This window comes from Diabrotica undecimpunctata, chromosome 6, assembly GCF_040954645.1.
Source record: "Diabrotica undecimpunctata isolate CICGRU chromosome 6, icDiaUnde3, whole genome shotgun sequence".
Taxonomy (NCBI): domain Eukaryota; kingdom Metazoa; phylum Arthropoda; class Insecta; order Coleoptera; family Chrysomelidae; genus Diabrotica; species Diabrotica undecimpunctata.
This window is the reverse complement of record NC_092808.1, coordinates 51318301-51337027: the sequence shown is the minus strand read 5'-3', so window position 1 is coordinate 51337027 and position 18727 is coordinate 51318301.

Sequence of the window (18727 nt, the reverse complement as noted above, 5' to 3'; positions counted from 1 at the left end):
GAAATTAAAGGAAGATATTGATAAATGATTATCTGCTGTATAGCATTTTGACAAATTTATATTTAAGTCTTCTTGGACCTCTGTAAATTCTTTGATAGAAGAAGTTAAATTCTGGTGGAGTTAAATTAAACTCTTCGTCAATATCCATCCTTTGATTTTTCAAATACACAGAATTTTAAACAATAAAGTAAATAATGACATACAATGACAGGTTTTAAATTAATTTTTTAGTGGGAGTATAAATATATTTGGTTGCCTACACCACAGGTCACTGCCAATCACAGACCATTTAATTAATTTATGCAAGCAATGTATGTTGTGTTGCCTATAATGAAATCGTTTATTAATAGAAACTCATTCATTAATAGGGGTCATTAATCAATGATTTTGAGGGTGTTAAAATTGATTATAAAGGAACGGTCGACGAAAAAAGAGGTAAAAATTCAAAAAAATCGGCTACTAGATATGTAAGGATGTACCTATCTCTACAATTTAATAGATAATCGCAATTTTCGTTGATTTTACGAATGATATACTTGATATATTTTCCATTTATATCTATTTGGTACGAATTTTAAAATACCGAAAGCATATCTAGTAGCTCCAAAAAATAAAATGATAATTAAAAAACAAACACACATCTAACAAAATTGATGACTTCATAAATTACATATCAGTTCTACTTCCCATTAAATTAAACAAAAAATTGTTAATGGGTTTGGTCTTTTCTGTGAAAGAAATGTTTTAACTACGCTCATGATCCTACTAAATGCAAAATAATCACTTTGAATTTGATTTGCATTAGTTGTCTAAGGGATATTTGGGTATTCGCTACACAGGTGAAGTTTCCAAACAAATATCCCTTGGGATATTAGACTAGACAAAGTTGAACTTTTATTAACATTTTTTAATGAATTTACTTTTACATAATATGACTTTTAAATTTTTAATAATTTAGTGCATAATAGTTTTAATAATTTGCACAACTCAAATAAAAAGGTTAGTTGTTAGATAAATTAATCTTAATATATTAAAAACAGGTTGGTAAATAATCTATTAGTAAAGAATTGGCGAAGATTGCCACAATTAAAACGAGTGCGTGATGGTCTCGTCATACGAGTGATGCACTACACTTTGTCTGCAAAATATTTTTATAAACAAATTGGTCTTCCTTTTTGAAAGTGGGAGAATACTTAAAAGATGAGTGATCTTGTTTACTTGGAATACCTATTTTAAGAAGAACAACATATAAAAACTGTTGTTATTAAATGATTAAATATCTATCTTATAAATAAATAGAAATAACACATACAATAAAATAATTAGACAATGAAGAGCAGTCAGGCACCTAGGCCAGATAATCTCTCTCTCCTATGGCGCTACAGCCCAAGTTAAGCCCTGGCTCCAGCATCCGCCTACAAGTATCCCTTTCCTTGGCTACTTTCTTCTAGTTATCCACCCTCAATATCTCTTCAGCATCGGTTTTCACTTAATCTATCAACCTCTTCCTTGGTCTTTCTATTGGCCGACGTCCCGCCATAATTTAACTTATGAGTCTACTAAGTGTTCTGTTTTTATCCATTCTTATAAGGTGACTTATAGTTGACGGCTAAAGAAAACTGGATTTCAACCAAATGCCTAGAAATTGAACAACTTCAGGAAAGATGCGACATCTTTAATGTACATAAAAAAGTGAAAGAAATGGCAGGTAGACCCAGAAAGAGACAAGAAACAATATTTGGAAATAATAATAAAGAGATAATTATGGGTTTAGAAGACAAACTGGAGAGATGGAAAGAATATATTCAGACACTTTTTAACGATGATAGACCTTGTTTTTCACCGTCCACGGATGATCGAATAAATGAAAAAGGTCCAAAAATAACAAAAGAAGAAGTTATTCATGCAGTAAAAACCCAGAAGGAAAAGCCACCGGTCCAGACAATATCAATGTCAAAATACTTAAATTAATTGCAGACAACGAAAGTAAAAGTCTCGACTTAATAACAGCACTATTCAATAAGATATATGACACAGGTAAAATACCATCAGACTGGCTAAAATCAACATTCGTAACATTACAAAAAAAAATCCAATGCTTCACATTGCGATGACTATCGAATATTAAGCATGATGTTGCATGCTTAACACTTTTCTCAGAATCATTCATACATGAATTTTCAAGAAGTGTGAGTTTCATATGAGTGACACTCAATTCTGATTTCGAAATGGATTGGAAACATAAAAAAGGTCTTTTTGCCTTAAATGTGTTAACACAACGATGCATAAACATGAATGTAGATGTATATGCATGTTTTATTGATTATCGAAAGGTATTTGACTGCGTTAACCATCAAAAGATGATCGGAATTCTAAGAACCAATTGAAATTGAGCCAATTGAAATTGACCACAGAACTATATTGGCACCAGCCGACAACAATTGAAATAGAGCACACAACATCCGAAGATTTACGAATCCTACGAGGAGTGCGACAAGGTTGCGTCTTATCACCACTATTATTTAATCTGTATTCGAAATCTATATTCAGAAAAGCATAAGACGAGGTTCAAAGTGGAATCAAGATTAACGGAACCGGCATAGACAACTGGTATAGCATAGACAATCAGGTACGCTGATGATACCGTCATAATAGCAAGCAACGCACAAGAACTATAAAATATAATAAATACGGTAGTTCGTCATAACGAAATGTTCGGATTACATGTAAATGTGTCCAAAATTAAAATTCTAGTATTTTTAAAGATACTAACAAACGTACATTTGTACGCCAAGGGCCAAATAATAGAACGGGTAACTTCTACAAAATATTTGGGAGCAATTATCAACAGCCAGTGCAACACAAAACAAGAAATTCTGTCAAGAATCTAACAAGCGAGGAAAACACTCATAAACATGAAAACATTTTTTACAAGATCAGACCTTACTTTGGAGCTCAAAATTCGAATGATCATTTGTAACGTTCTGTCTGTTTTGTTGTATGGCTGTAAAAGTTGGATAATGAACTCTGAAATAGAAAAAATAATAGATACAAATTAATATAGGATAATCAAAGAGAGAAATATACAATATTTGGGTCATGTGTTGAGAAGTAAAAGATATAAATTACTCCAAATCATATGGAAGATAAAGTGCAGGGCAAAAGATCAGTTGGAAGACGCCAGAACTCGTGGCTGAAAGACCTAATGAGATGGTATACCCGCTCATCCACAGAAATTTTTCGTGCAGCCGTTTCCAGAGTTACAATTGCCATTTAGATCGCCAACCTTCGAAAGGAGACGGCGAAAAAGAAGGTGACTTGTCCAGAACAGTCTTTGTAATTTTTCACATTTTGATATACTGTGTTTTTTGTAATATTTATATATCTCGTAATTGAACCTGATTCTCCACGTATCATTGTCGCAAATGGTATCAATATCCTACTCAATATCTTGCTTTCAAAAGTATTTATAAGGTTTATTGTCTTCTCGGTCATGATGGATGTTTCTACGCAATGTGTTGTTGCTATTGGTCTTATGATGGTTTCATACATTTTGAACTTTAGTTTCCTATGGATGTCTTTGCATTCAAACACCTGCGATAGGGAGAAATATGCTTTGTTGGCAAGCATTAGGTTCTTCCGAATTTCCTCCTCCTCGCTCTAATTCTCAGTTATCTGCACCCCAGGATGTAAGCTGTTTTACTACTGCAATATTCGCGTCGTCTATTGTCAAATTTTGCAAGTTTCGTTTTTTCCTTGCTTATGTTAGAACTTTAATTTATCTACGTTTACGGCTAGCCCTATTTCTTTCGCATTTTCTTCAAGCTCCACATAAAGCTATGTGATGTCTCTTGCGGTTCGTCTCATCAAGTTTACATCGTCTGCGTAGATCACAATCTGCTTAGACTTATTAAACAATTATTTTTTTGGGTTTACATACATTTTTCCTATAACGTATTCTATACATATGTGAAACAGAGTCGGAACCAGCCCATGTCCCTGTTTTAGCCACTTCATTATCTAAAAAGGGATTGTCAATGGATTTTAAACTCGTACTTGCCCTTTTGTGTGAGTCATCGTGGTTTGAACTAATTTTACCAATTGTCTTGGTATACTAAATCTTGGTATAATTAATCATATTTTATCTCGGCATATGTTCACAGGCTTGTCCAAAATCTACAAAGATCTGGTAGATAGCCATATTGTGCCCGCAGACTTTAGCTAATATTTGTTTTACGGATATTATTGGTTTTATTTACTCTCCTCTCGGTGTCTTGCAAATGTTTTAAAGTTTTTTGGCCACATTGCGAGAAGAGACAATGACAACTTAGAAAGACTAATTGTGTGCGGAAACGTAGAAGGACGTAGAGGCCGAGGACGCTCACCTATCCGATGGTCAGATCAAGTACAGAAAGCCACTGGAGAGACGTTTTCCGAGTCCATGAGAGCAGCCCAAAATCGCAAGAGATGGAGAGAATTGACAGCCCGCATTGTAGGAAATCACGATCCTCAGCAATGAGGAATCGACAAGAGAGAGATTGGTTTTATTATTGGGCGGGATAATATACAGGACAAAATATTAAAACTATTTAAAGAGTTTTAACTTTTAAACCAAATTCTTAACAAGTCTACTTGGATCCTGAGTTTTAACATTGCTTAAGCTTATGCTTCTTTTCAAGGAAGGGGTACTCCTCTTTTGTTTTATCTAGGAGTAGTGGCGGGGAGAAACGTGTTGAGTGATATTCGAGTGGAGAAGTAGTGGACTACTAAGGAGCAGGGGGTCAGAAGGTGGCGTGCCTGTGTAGACGATGTTTCTGAAGCACATAAGAAGTATCTGGGTGAACTTTGCCAAGCATGCCAAGGAGGTACTTTCAGGGGTTATCAGCCATACAATGGAACGGCTCTTGATCAGCGTTTTTATTGTACAGTGGTAACTGCGATATTTGTTGGGGGTTGATTCTAGAATTTCAAAATACTCATCAGGGAGTTCTTGTCCAGTGTTGTGTAGAAGTTAGGCTGGAATGAACGGAACTTTTCTTTGAGGAAGCCCGGTGAGTATTTGTCCTCAACGATTGCATGGAGTATTTAATACTCATTTGGCTCTGTTGTTCGAGCCGGCAATAGTTCTAAGGACATACCTCCTGCTGAGGGATAGGATTCTCCTTGATTGGTGTTATATTAGCCAGTGTATGTATGTTCGCTGATGAGTTATGCCAGCTCACCCTTATACAGGATCTAAGGATTTTTCGTTCGGTAGCTATGATGGTGTTGATTTCATATGGTTTGAGAGGGGCGTAGATGCATGCCCTGTGAAATAGTGTTTTAGGTACCGTCCTGCCACATTTGCCGGATAGCACTGCCAAGAGATTAAACCTCTTTCTTACCCTATCAAGAGTATTTTGAATGTCAGTTTTCCAGTTGAGAGTCCTAGTAAAATGAGCTCCCAAGTAGGAAACCGAGTTTCTGAGAATAAGGTCCTCTCCTGACAGGCTATGGACCTCGCGGCAATTTGAGGATTTAAAGAAAATTAATTGAGTTTTGGAGGGATTTATAGTCAGTCTCCATTTATTGCACCATCTAATGACTCTGTCTAAGAAATTTTGGCCTCTTTCGAATGCGGACAATTGTTCACGCTCTCTGTGTGGTCGTGATATGAGGAGAGCAGTGTCATCAGCATACATGAGCAGGGTCTCCGATCTATGCTGTGGGCGGGGGATGTCACTGTTGTAGACTGTGCATAATACTGGTGCAAGTATTGAGCCCTGGGGTACTCCAGCTTATGGAATAAAGGGGGTAGGTAGATGGTCAGCTACTTTGATCCTTATCGTCCGATTAGAGAGATAGGAACTAATTAGTTTAACGAAAGGAGTGGGCAGTCCAGCAAGGTGGAGTTTTTGAATCAGGCCTGTGTGGCAGACCTGATCGAATGCCTTCTGGACGTCTAGGAATATGCCTATGACGTGGTTCCTTTCGTTAAGAGATTGTAAAATGAAGGTTGGTACTTCAACCAATGCATTTTGCGTGGAATGTTTAGCCCTGAATCCGAATTGGTAATCTGGAATGATAAGATGAGCGTAGAGAAATTCTACGTGTCTTTCCTTAAGGATTCTCTCGTAGACTTTACCCATGGTTCTTAGTAGAGAAATAGGTCGGTACGATTCAGGGTTGGTAAAGGTTTTCCCTTGTTTGGGAATCATGACTGTGCTGGCCACTTTCCACGGAATTGGGAAGTAGCTCACCATTAGATATGCATTGATTATATTGGTGAGCAACGGGATAATATTCTCTGGAAGATTTTTGAGGCACCTACTGTAGATGCCATCAGGGCCAGGAGATGTGCTTTTTCTAATATGGTGTCCTCAGTCACAGGGGCCATCAACGGATGAGGATGTGGTCCATTGTGTGCCTGAGGGTAGTAGAATATATTTTCCACTCTCCGTTCGGCGTCTCCTTTGGATCTTTCGCTAAAGTTATGGTTATTAGGGGAAACGAGGGCGGCCTGTAATGTATTTTTAAAGGCTTCGGCCTTACCTTGTAGATTGTTGAGGATGATGTTGTTAACTATGAGGTTTAATCGTGGATGACTTTTCTGTTTTGTTAGGACTAGTTAGGAAGTTTATTCCAGAATACAGCGCCATGTCGGTAGTCAAGGTCAACTGTGACACGTATCCACTGTTTTTGCTTCAGCTTGTTCACTTCCAACCTTATAACTACCGAGAGCCTGTTGTACTCTAACTTGATGAGAGGGTCTCTGGATCTTTTATACTCTCTGACAATTTTTCAAGTCTACTTAATAAAATTTATGCAAAAAATGAATTTCTTGGAGTAGAGTCTTCTAGTATCTATCGTAAATGCATTAACAGCTTATGATATACGGAAAACACTGACGGCTGATAGTGCTGTTAGCTTTTAAAATAAACTACAAAGTGGTGTGTATTAAATTTTTTCAAGTCCTTGAAAACAAAACCTTCTAAAATAGTTAAACTTCCAGAATCTTACGTTTGTGTATAAATGCAGTAAATTGTAAATAAACAACGAATAGTTTCAACCATAACAGTTTTGGCTAGGGTGAGTTTGTTACTTTCTACGCCACAAAAAATATAGTAGCACCTTAGTTTAGTTATTACTCACCTTAATTTTCATGTACATCACTTTTACCAGTGGTAATTTTAAAGGTTTTTGTAAGGTATTTTTCAGTTTTCACAGTTTTTCTGACAAATCTAAATTTTTGGCGTTATTTATGAAAAACTGTTTAAAAACATGCTTTTTCACGTGTAATATGTGAACTTTCACTGAGGAATAACATATTTTTCTTAAAATTTACTATTCTAGAGACTATCATAGTTCTAGAGACTAGTTCTTTTTTGATAAACTTTTTCCACCCACGAGTTGGGGTGGTAACCACCCCCAGGGCAAAAGCACATTGGCATAGGGTAGATTTTATTCTTTTTAGCAAATCCATGCATATAACAAGAATTTTGAACAAAAAACCGTCATATCCTGGACTATGATTAGAGAGTTAAATTTTATTGTTCTAACATAAATACTTTATAAATTGTATACTAATACGCCTTCCCTATATTTTTTTATTTAGAACTATAAGGTGGGATGTAAAGCCCATAAATCAATGCGCTGATTGCAGTTACAATAAAAATTATCGCACAAATAGTATTTCCGTAGCCGACAAGCACTAAACAAATCATATTCAACACGCCAATAACGTCCTGTTTTTTGTTGTTGTTTGTTTGTACTTTCAACCAACCACATAACAATCAGACTACTCCAGAACGTTCTTGATAAAATCTATTAATCGGTTATAAATGCGGCTAGAAGCACTGTGAATGACTACTTACCTCTAGTGGCGACCTCTTCAGAGCTTTTGTCTTCGTGCAGCTGCCGAGCAATTATAATATAACCAGGAGGCTTTAGAGACCTCTAATGAGGTAAATCTGAAGAAAAGTATGCTCGAAACAATATAACAGGAGTAGTTGTGTTCGGTTCTAACGGTTCGTTTCTTGCGGTAGTGTATTGCGATATTTTTGTTGCCGTATTTGCTAGAAGCGCAATGGGATTTTTAATCCCGAGACTAAATATTTTGTAAATTATTACTTTTGATATATGAACCATAATATTAAGAAAACTTTACATCACTGTATATTGTTCTTCTAAATATATAGGAAATCCCTGTAAACAAATATCACTTTATATTAAAATACACAGCATAATACTGCAATTCAGCAAGTGTATATATGTTCTAGATGAGTAACTGTTATTTGAAGTTTCGAAAAAATTATAATGGTAATAATCAAGTTGAAGCCGACTGTAGATTCTATTTTTTATTTGTCTATACTTTGTTACGGCTGCATCCTAAAAAGATAATATGGATATTTTTATTTCCCTGGTAAACTGTATTTTGTTATAATTATAACAAAATACAGTTATATTATAAATATAATATAATTGATAATTATTTAAAATATCTAAAATCTCAGATAGCATTTTGTTATTAATGCGATTGATGTTTTTTTAAATATCCTCCCTATAAGCCCAAACAATGTGTCATAAATCTGTAAACTGAATTTTATGTACAAAATATCCAATTTATACAAGCATAAACGATTAAAAAAAGGAATTATTCAGAATAATTAAGTTCTTACGACTAATTTCGATGTTTACAATATACACTTCTTTCCGATAAGTACAGGTCATAAGTACAAGTGACTTAACTTTTAAACAATAGTATGAATTGGTATTAAAATTATGTCAAATTTATGGATTATGACAAAGGCTTTCGATCGCATCTAAGTCGAAGACGTCTTACGCCTATTGTATAAAAGAAACATACCAATCAATATTATAGAAACCATCGAAAACATCTACTTCCATAATCGAATATCGGAAAAGATAAATGGAACACTAACACAGTGTATACCAGTACAAAGCGGAATCAGACTCGTTAAGCCCACTTCTCTATAATATATTAATGGTGGAAATAATACAAACAGTACGTAAAGGTCATGGATACGGAATGGGGAACAAAGAAATCCAAATATCATGTGCAGAAAACGCCGCATTAATCGCCGAGTATGACAACATCTAAATACCCACTACGATGTAAAATCGAAATTGATGGGAAAATAATAAAGCGGGAAGCAAGGTTTAGATATCTGAGAATAGATATAACTAGTTACGGAGATGTTGAAGAAGAAGTACGACAACAAAGCTTAAAATCAAGTAAAGCGGCGGTATCTCTTAATGGCACAATCTGGAAGAACAAACACCTAAGACAAGACACAAAAACAAGAATCTATAAAGCAGCAATTAGGCCCATATTAACATATACGGCAGAAACAAGACCTGACACATCTAAAACGAGAGGACTACTAGAAACAACAGAGATGAAAATACTACGAAAAGTATCAGGGAAAACTCTGTTGGATAGGGAGAGAAGCGAAAACATAAGAAAAGTATGCAATATAGAAGACATAAATGGATGGGTGACAAAACGGAAACAGGATTGGAACGTACACATTAGTAGAATGGCAGAGAATAGGATAGTACGAATGGCACAAAACAAGTCACCCAATGGACGAAGAAGTATTGGCAGACCAAGAAAAAGATGGTGCGATAATCTAAACAATGAGGAGGCTAATATTGAAGAAGAAACATTCTTTAAAGCCTACATACAAGAAGGAAGAAGAAGAAGAAAAATAAGACTGTCACTTATGTTGTTCAGTACTTTTCTTCTTCTTCCTCAGTACAAACTGCGAACAAAATTACAATAAACTAATAAACTGTAAAATTAAACATTAGTTTTAGAAACATTCAAACAATTTCTGAATAATTCAAATTCAGTAACAGGCAATGCCTTGGTCATAATAGCTAACTGTTTGTTTGTAGGAACATACTCAATAACAAAATTTCCTTTATTTACCTTATCTTTTACGAAATTATGTTTTACATCAATATGTTTTGAGCGTTTGGTCTCATAAGTTTAAGCCATTTTTATACAACCTTGGTTGTCCTCAAAAATTCTAATAGGATATTCAAAATCAACTATTTCTTTTAAAAGTTGACAGAGCCAAATATTCGGCTTCACTGTTACTAAGAGCAACTACAGATTGCTTTTTAGAACACCAGTTTACAATTTTATTATTACAAAGAATAACATATCCAGAAACACTCTTTATGTCATTAGCATCACTAGCAAAATCTGAGTCAGCATATGCATGAACAGAAACTTGATTATTTTTAGTAAATTTATTGTATATTAATCCCAACTTATTAGTATAGCTCAAATAACGAATTACATTTTTAAGATGCATCCAATGATTACTACTAAAATTATTTTGAAAATCTTCCAAAAAATGAAACTGTAAAACAAAAATCTGGCCTAGTGTCAAGCATCAAATACATTAAGCTACAAAGTACCTCCTTATAAGGGACTTTAAAATCAGTTTGAGCTTCTTTTTCTAACTTTAATTTAGGTTCCATTGAAATTTTACTAGTCTTGCAATTTACCATGTTAAAACGATTAACAATTTTTGTAACTAAATTTTTCTGACTAACAACTAAACTCTTATTTTTCCTTTCAATCTCTAATCCTAAAAAGACAATTTTTGTTTCATTTGATAAATTACTTAATTCTAAAATTTTCTCTAAATTTGATTTTAAAAATTTGACATCACCTTCAGAAATCGAAATAAGAAAAATATCATCTACCCATATCAAAACATAAGTTTTTCCATTGAAACACAAGCAAGGATCAACCTTAGATCTTTTAAATCCTAAATTACATAAATGCTTATGAATAGTTGTATTCCAACATTTAGGGCTTTCTCGTAAACCATATAAAGCTTTTACCAACTTACATACTACACCATGTTTAACACTAAGGCCATCCAGTGGCTTTAACAACACATCACTAGACACTGAACTTTTCAAAAAAGCACTTTTCAGTTGATGAATATCCATATCACGATCGACAGCAATGGCTAATAGTACCCTTACGGTGGTTAATCTAGCTACTAGTGCATACACATCTTCTTTGTCCAATGATGGCTGCTGATAGCCTCCGGCCACTAATCGAGCTCTTTCCACCAACTGACCATCAACATTTTTCTCAACAAAAACCCATCGTAAATCAATGATTACATCATCAGCCCTAGGTTCTACCAAAGTCCAGGTATTGTTGCTTTCTAATGCCAAAAGTTCTTTATCTATGGCCTCCTTCCATCCATTTCCCATCGAAACAGCTTCAGTATAGTTTTTAGGTAATTCAGAAGGTAGACAGCCAGCAGATAAAGCCATCATCATACTCGCTTCATAGTCATCGAGATAAGAAGGCATATGTCTATCTCTTGAACTTCTACGTATCTCGTGTTCTTGATTACTATCAGGTTGTATTACTTCAGGTTCAATTTTAACAGGTGCAGTAATAAATTGCTCATCCACATCTCTATGTCTCATCACATGAACTGGAAATTATTTTTCACAAGTTACATCAAATCTAATTGAACGAGATGTAAGCGTTGCTCGTTTTAGAGGGTCCCAGAGGCGGTATCTATTGTCACAATAGCCAATAAAAATACATTTTCTGGATCTCTCAGCAAACTTCCTAGATCGATCTTCTTTAGGAATATGTGCATAAGCATTACATCCAAATAATTTAATTTTGCTCATATCAGATTTGTAACCATGCCAAACTTCAGCTGGTGTACAATCATTAGGCAATGTACTTGTCGAGTTCGATTTGTTAAGTATACAGCAGCCAATACAACTTCTCCCCAAAGTGACTTATCAAGACCACTGTCCAAAATTAAACATCTAGATATATCTAAAATAGTACGATTGTATTTTTCTGCTAATCCATTCTGTTCTGGATTCCTAGGTACAGAATATTGTATAGTTATTCCTTTACTAGTACAAAAATCTTCAAAGCTTTTAGAACTACTCTTCCTAGCATTACCACATCTCAAATACTCTATTTTCAGGTTGAATTTTGTTTCAGTTAAGGCTACAAAATTCCTAAAGCATGTTTCCACTTGATTCTTTTCTATAATAAGGTATAACATTCCAAAATGACTGTAATGATCAATGAGTGAAACATAATAATTTTTATCATCATGAGTAGAAGGGCTAATTTTTCCACACACATCTGTGGATACATATTGAAGTAAGCGTCGAGCTTTCCTCTCACTTGGGATGCTCTTTAAAAATGGAGAACGTGTCTGCTTACCTTTCAAGCATATCTCACATACTGAACTCACAGGAAATCTACAAGAATGTCCCATCCGCTTGTGCCACAACTCAGGTGTATCTCGAACAATGTTAACCACATCTGAATACAATTGCAATTCTATAAAATACAAGTTACCAATCAATTTTCCAGTAATAATTGCAGTATCACCCCTCATGATTTTTACTTCCTATTTTCAAAAATCACACGAAAACCTTTTTCTTCAATTTGTCTTACTGATAATAAATTGTAAGAAAGATTGTCACAAACAAGAACATCATTCAAAGTAACTGAAAGTCCTTCTTTAGATATAGCTGAGAAACTACCTTGAAATTTTGCTGCTACAGTTTCACCAACTTTTGCTATATTTATTTGTCTATCTACTGCTATGGAATTAGTCAAAAATTGAGTGTATTTTGACATAAACAGGTGATTTGTACAACCACTATCCACAACCAGAAGATGTATACTATTCATAACATTTGAATCACAGCTGACTGCAACTTCCTGTTTTGTGTGACTAGCAAGAAATGCAATTTCATTATTTTTAAAACTACTCATATTAGCAGTTTCGCGATTTTTGACAATGTTTTTGGACATTTCGAGCGAATATGTCCCATTTCATGACAATGATAACAACGAACTTTAAAAATATGTTTGCTCTTACCTTTTTATTTATCTTGACCAACAAAAGCATGTGAAGGAACAGGTACACTAGTAACTTCTTTTGTTTTTAAAGGATTATCTTCTGCCAATAAACTATTTTTCACAAAATCTACAGTTACTTTGGATGGATCAGAATGAAATAAAATATCAATGGATGTTACAACTGAACTAAATCTGTCAGGCATTGCAGATAAAAGTGTGGTGATCTTTTCACTATCATCTATTTTACTTCCTGCATCATTTGATTCTCTTAAGGTTTTATCAAAATTTACCAAAACTCACCCAAGTTGCCGTCTTCTTTAAGTACTAAGTTGCGCAACTTTTTTCTGGATTTGTACTCGAGACTGAAGTCCTGTCTTTTCGTAAACAGCTTTAAGAGCTTCCATCATTCCCATCGAAGTATCTTGGGTTTTAATTAATTCCAAAACATTATCCCCAACTAACTGAACAATAATATCCTTTGCAGTCGAATCATTTTTAACAAAGTCTTTGTAATTATCGTCAGTCCTAGCAGGTTTCTCTTGAAAAATGACATCAAGAACACCATGTCGTTCCAATGTACTTTCCAATCGAAATTTCCACGAATCAAAACCGGCTACATTAAATTGTTTTACATTAGCCATAAAAAATTGATTGCTGGACAAAGCCATAACTAAATTACACACGTGCAAAAATTGTAAACACAATTTTTCCTGCATACTACACTTCTAGTAAAACAAATTTTACTTTGTTTAAAACACAACATAATTTAAAAACACTTTTCTAAATTTCACCAGCTTGGCCCATAACCTGATTACGCAGGTTAATAATAATAACACTATTATTATATTTAATTATTTAAGTAGAAAAGAAACAAGTTTTATTGTTTTACAAGTACAAGTGTAACGTGTACAGATATCAGTGACAAGTGACAAGTAAGTCATCAGACATCAATAAAAATAAAATGTGTTGCCAACATACACATAATAATTATAGTACTAAATTGTACAGCAACAACTTCCAACACATTTTTCGGGAGATTTGAAAAAATATTTTAACATTAAAAGACTAAATGCATTCAAAACGTTGATGTTACGACGAAAGTTGCGCAATAAGCTCAACATCTTCAACCACTAACGAATATCGTGAACATACATCTGGCATATAATAAACCCCTCTCAAATAAGGAAGACCTATCGTAAATATATTATAATATTATGGAATGTCAACAGCTTTAAGTAATATTCTAAGTATAGATCACAAAAAATACAGGTTCAGAAAGAAACAAACAATAATGGCTGCATAATATTAGAGCTAAGGTCTATAAAGCAGAAAACTATTTAATTTGTGTAGCGTAGGATAGAGAAAAACTTGTCATGTTGCTTGCCAACTTTATTAGAGCATAAATTTAGCCGAAAAATGTATTATTAATTTTTTTATGTTCTAAATAAGCTTGTGTTTTTATAATATTTCATTAATATTGTTAAATATATTTATTCCATTCTATTAAATACTCACACTAGTTAGATATTAAGGCAGTCTTAAAATTTATCTTATCTTTTAAATGAAGCTCTAAATGAAACGTTTAACCAAAATACCCGTACATACAATTAAATTTTACAGTGGTCTAGTTTGACATCCACCTTATTTCCACCTCCCATTACGAGAACACTCATGTAAATTCCAATTTAATAACATAACCATTAGCTACGTAATATCAGCAAACAGAGTCAGATATTATCATGGCCCGACCATCATCAGATGAAATTTAGCTATTTGGTATAGCAACAATAGCCCAGCTGTTACTACCTTGATCCTGGAATAAATAGGGTAACATCCTTCCGCGTTTCCCTTAGACATCCGGTTCCAACCCGCTGCCAGCGGAGATCCCTTATCTGAACTTGATTTACGATTTAGTAGTATAAATATACCTGTGTTACTGGAAGTAAGAACTATTCAAATATTCTCTACTGGCTATTTATGCAAATTTTTGGCAAAATTATCGTTATACATTTAGACAGAGAACAATAGTTTTATTCCTCTTTAAGTAATCCCAGTTAAAATTTATTTAGAATACACAGAAAGGGAAAATTTATTTACATTTATGTTTTCAGTTTGTTCAAATTCACAATAACGAAGAGATATTTTTACAAAAATTTACAGTCATATTTACTTACTTTACTTACAAAATTACTCTTTCTTCTTATAGTGCCATAGTGCCCTCAATATTTCCTTGGATAATTATGGAACCAACCAAATATCTTTGAAACTTCAAATACAAATTTATAAGTAGAAACAATTTGTAAAAAAGAGAAATAAATTACTTTACGGATAAAGAATAGGTAAATTTATTTACTAAGACCAATGAGAATAATAATTTAAAAAAATCACTTCAAATGTTCAAAATGCTTGCCGTTCACCTCCTGATAATGTGCAAGCCTATTATTTTAAATTCTTGAGTCACTCTTTCCAAGATTTTTTCACGTATTAGTTCAAATCCATCAATAATTCTGTTTGAAATGCCCCAAACATGTTGATCGCCAAAACACGTGTTTTTGGATAACCTAATTATAAAGAAAAAGCGCATTAAGGTCTGGAGAACGGCCACTTTATGAATCCGCTTCTTCCAATCTTTCGTTTTGAAAAATTCGCATTCAAAAAATTTCTGAAACCGTCGATAACAGTGAGTATGCGCTCCATCATGTTAAAACAAACAATTTTGTGGTAACTGACCATTCTGTTAAAGTTCAGGAATAATAATACAGTGTAGAGTAATTTTATAATAATTTTTTCGGTATAACGCATACACTGAAAAAAAGCAGAATTAGAAAACGACATATTAGAACGGCTTCAAAGCCATATGATTCAAGGAGAAAAAAGAAATTTTTATCATTATTAGAACAAAAGCCGAGAATAAACCTATGTAATGGTAGAGACGGCAAATTTCTTACGAATGATGATCCTGTTACGATGGGTAAGATACTTTATAGAGTGGCTGAAGTGGAACCTGCCAACAACATAGAGTTTTTATCATCATCATCATTCTGGTTCTACAAGCCTGCGTGGGTCCTAGCCTCCTCAAGAATTTCTCTCCAGCCGTCCCTATCCATCGCATTTCTTCGCCAAGCACGTATTCCTATATTTCTCATGTCTTCATCGATGATATCAAGAGACACTGTATTGGGTCTTTCTCTTCTTCTCTGACCAATGGGTGTATCATGAAGCGTTTTTCTAGCTTGTTTATTTTGTTCCATCCGATTCACATGCCCTATTCAGCTCAGACGTCATTTATTAATTGTTTTACGATACCTGGTTCTTGGTTTAATATATAAAGTTCGAAGTTTTTTCCTCTTCTCCACACTTCATTGTCATTCAACGCTCCATAAATTTGGCTTAGTATTTTATATCGAAACATTCTAGCATTTTTCATAACTTTTTGTTAGAGTTCAAATCTCTCATCCATATATTTAGGACTGGGCGTATTATTGTTTTGTAGATGTTTACCATTGTATTTCTCGATATAATTGAGGATTCAGAAAGGAGATTAAGCCCAAAATAGCGTCTGTTAGCCGTGCAATTTCTGCGATTTATCTCTGCGGTATTAATATTTTCAGTATTTCGAAGACGTCGTTTTTTATAACAAGTGGTCGTAGGATTTGTGGTTGCATGCTTATTTTCATGTACTTTGTTTTGTTGGTGTTTATTATTAAACCCATTTTTGTAACGAATTGTTTAAGTGCTGTATACTCCTCTCGTACAGCGTTTTTCGTTTTCCCAATAATATTAATATCATCAGCAGAGGCAAGGATTTGCACTGATTTTCTATATGTTGAACCGGTGAGTGTAATTTGTGGCATACTTATTACTTTTTTCAGACCCAGATTGAACAGTATACAGCAGAGAGAGTCTCCCTGGCGCAGCCCATTATTTGTTTTGAAATGTTCAGGCAGTTCCCCCTGGAGTTTTACTCTACTACATAACCAAATTATTGCTTCACTTTAACAGAGTAGCCAGTTATCACAAAATTTGTTATGACAAGATAGAACGCTTACCCACTATTATCGATGGTTTTAGAAATTTTTTTAATGCAAATTTTTCAAATCGATGGATTAGACGTTAGAGTATTCATATAGTGGCCTGCTCGTTCGCCGGAACTTAATCCGTTTGATTTTAGTAGCTATATATTTTTCACTTCTGCTTGTAGATATTCTGATCTATTAAATATAGTTCCCCTGCTATCTAAATATGCATCTTGGATGACTTTTTCTAGGCTATATGAAAAAGCTGATATACCAAGACATCTTCCTGCATTAACTTACTTTGTATTTAAAATGGGGTTGAAGATTCATCCTGAATATTTAATTAATCCTTAATATCTTGGCCATGGTCACTTTTATCAAGCATATGCATTTTTTTGGAACTCATTCATAGCATTGTAAACACTTGCTCTTATGACACTGCCTTATGCCACTTTAAAATCGGCAAAAAGATATAGAGTACATAACTATATTAAACTCTTGCACTTGTTCGAGAATTTGCCGTAGTGTGAACATCTGGTTAACACTGGAAATCTGCATGATATTTTCCTAAGAACGCTTCGGTATAAGGCTTCAATATCTCATGCAAGATGTTTGACAATAGCTTAGGCTATTTTTAGGAGATTTATTTTTCAGTAACTGTTGCATTCTAGTTTGTTTCTCTTTTTGTGTAATGGGCATATTAAGTCTGAGATTCATTTCTCAGACGTTTGCTCTTTAGACCACATTTTACAAACTATTTTTTGCATCAAATTGGTGATTTGATCTCCAACATGTTTAAATAACTCTGCTGAGATGTCATCGCTGCCTGGGAATTTGTGGTTTTTTAGTTTTATTATAGATATTTTCCTCATATATAGAATATATAGAAAACCTCATCAGAGAAAAATAATTCAGAGCATACGATAAGAAAGATAATATTAATAAAAAAGAATTTAAAGACAACCACAAGCCAATGGAGAAGTCAGAATGGCGACGTATTAACAATAAGGAAAGACGTATTGAATAGATGGGTGGAATATTTTAACCAAGAGGCAGAGGCTTAATATAGGGGCAGAAGAAGAAAACCTGGAAACGAAAGAGATGCGGTAAGCAGAACAGATAATAGGGAAGAGTAACCATCAACGATTCTTAAAGTTAAAGACGCAGTTAAAAACTAACCAGGAACAAATCACCCGAAATAGATAATCTTTAATCTAAATTAAATAAGTTGAGGGTATTTCTGGAAAAAACCGGAAACAGAGTAGTAAAAAAAAATGTAGCATCAAATGCGTTATATGTCATTGTAGTAGCATGCAAAGTTTCATAAATGGCGTTTTTTTTTTGTTTCAAATAGGTTTACTTGGTTCTGGCTTTATTCCAACTCTGTATAATAAGCTTCAGCGGTACTGTTGATTTTTTCTGTTCATAACATAAACACCTTTTTCTAACATAATCCTGGCAACTATCAGACTAGTCCCAAATTACATGCAATAATTCACGACATGCTTTAAAGACAACAATACGTTGTTGTGAACTAATAATGGGCTCTGGGAAAAGGCTTTTTAAGTTGTGACCTTTTTATTATGAAATTTTTAAATGAAAATTCTCAACTATAAACACATTTTCTGTATTACTAAGCACATTCTGGTTTACAAATTGTGGTTTATCTTCTGTATTAGTTTTCAGAAATATTGATCTCATGGACTTAATAATGTAGATTTTGTTGTTTCGCTTAATATAATAAGTGTATTGCTGATTTAATTTGTGAATACGAAACATTTCTACATAAATAAAACAAAATACCTTCTCAACGCCATTCAGTTTA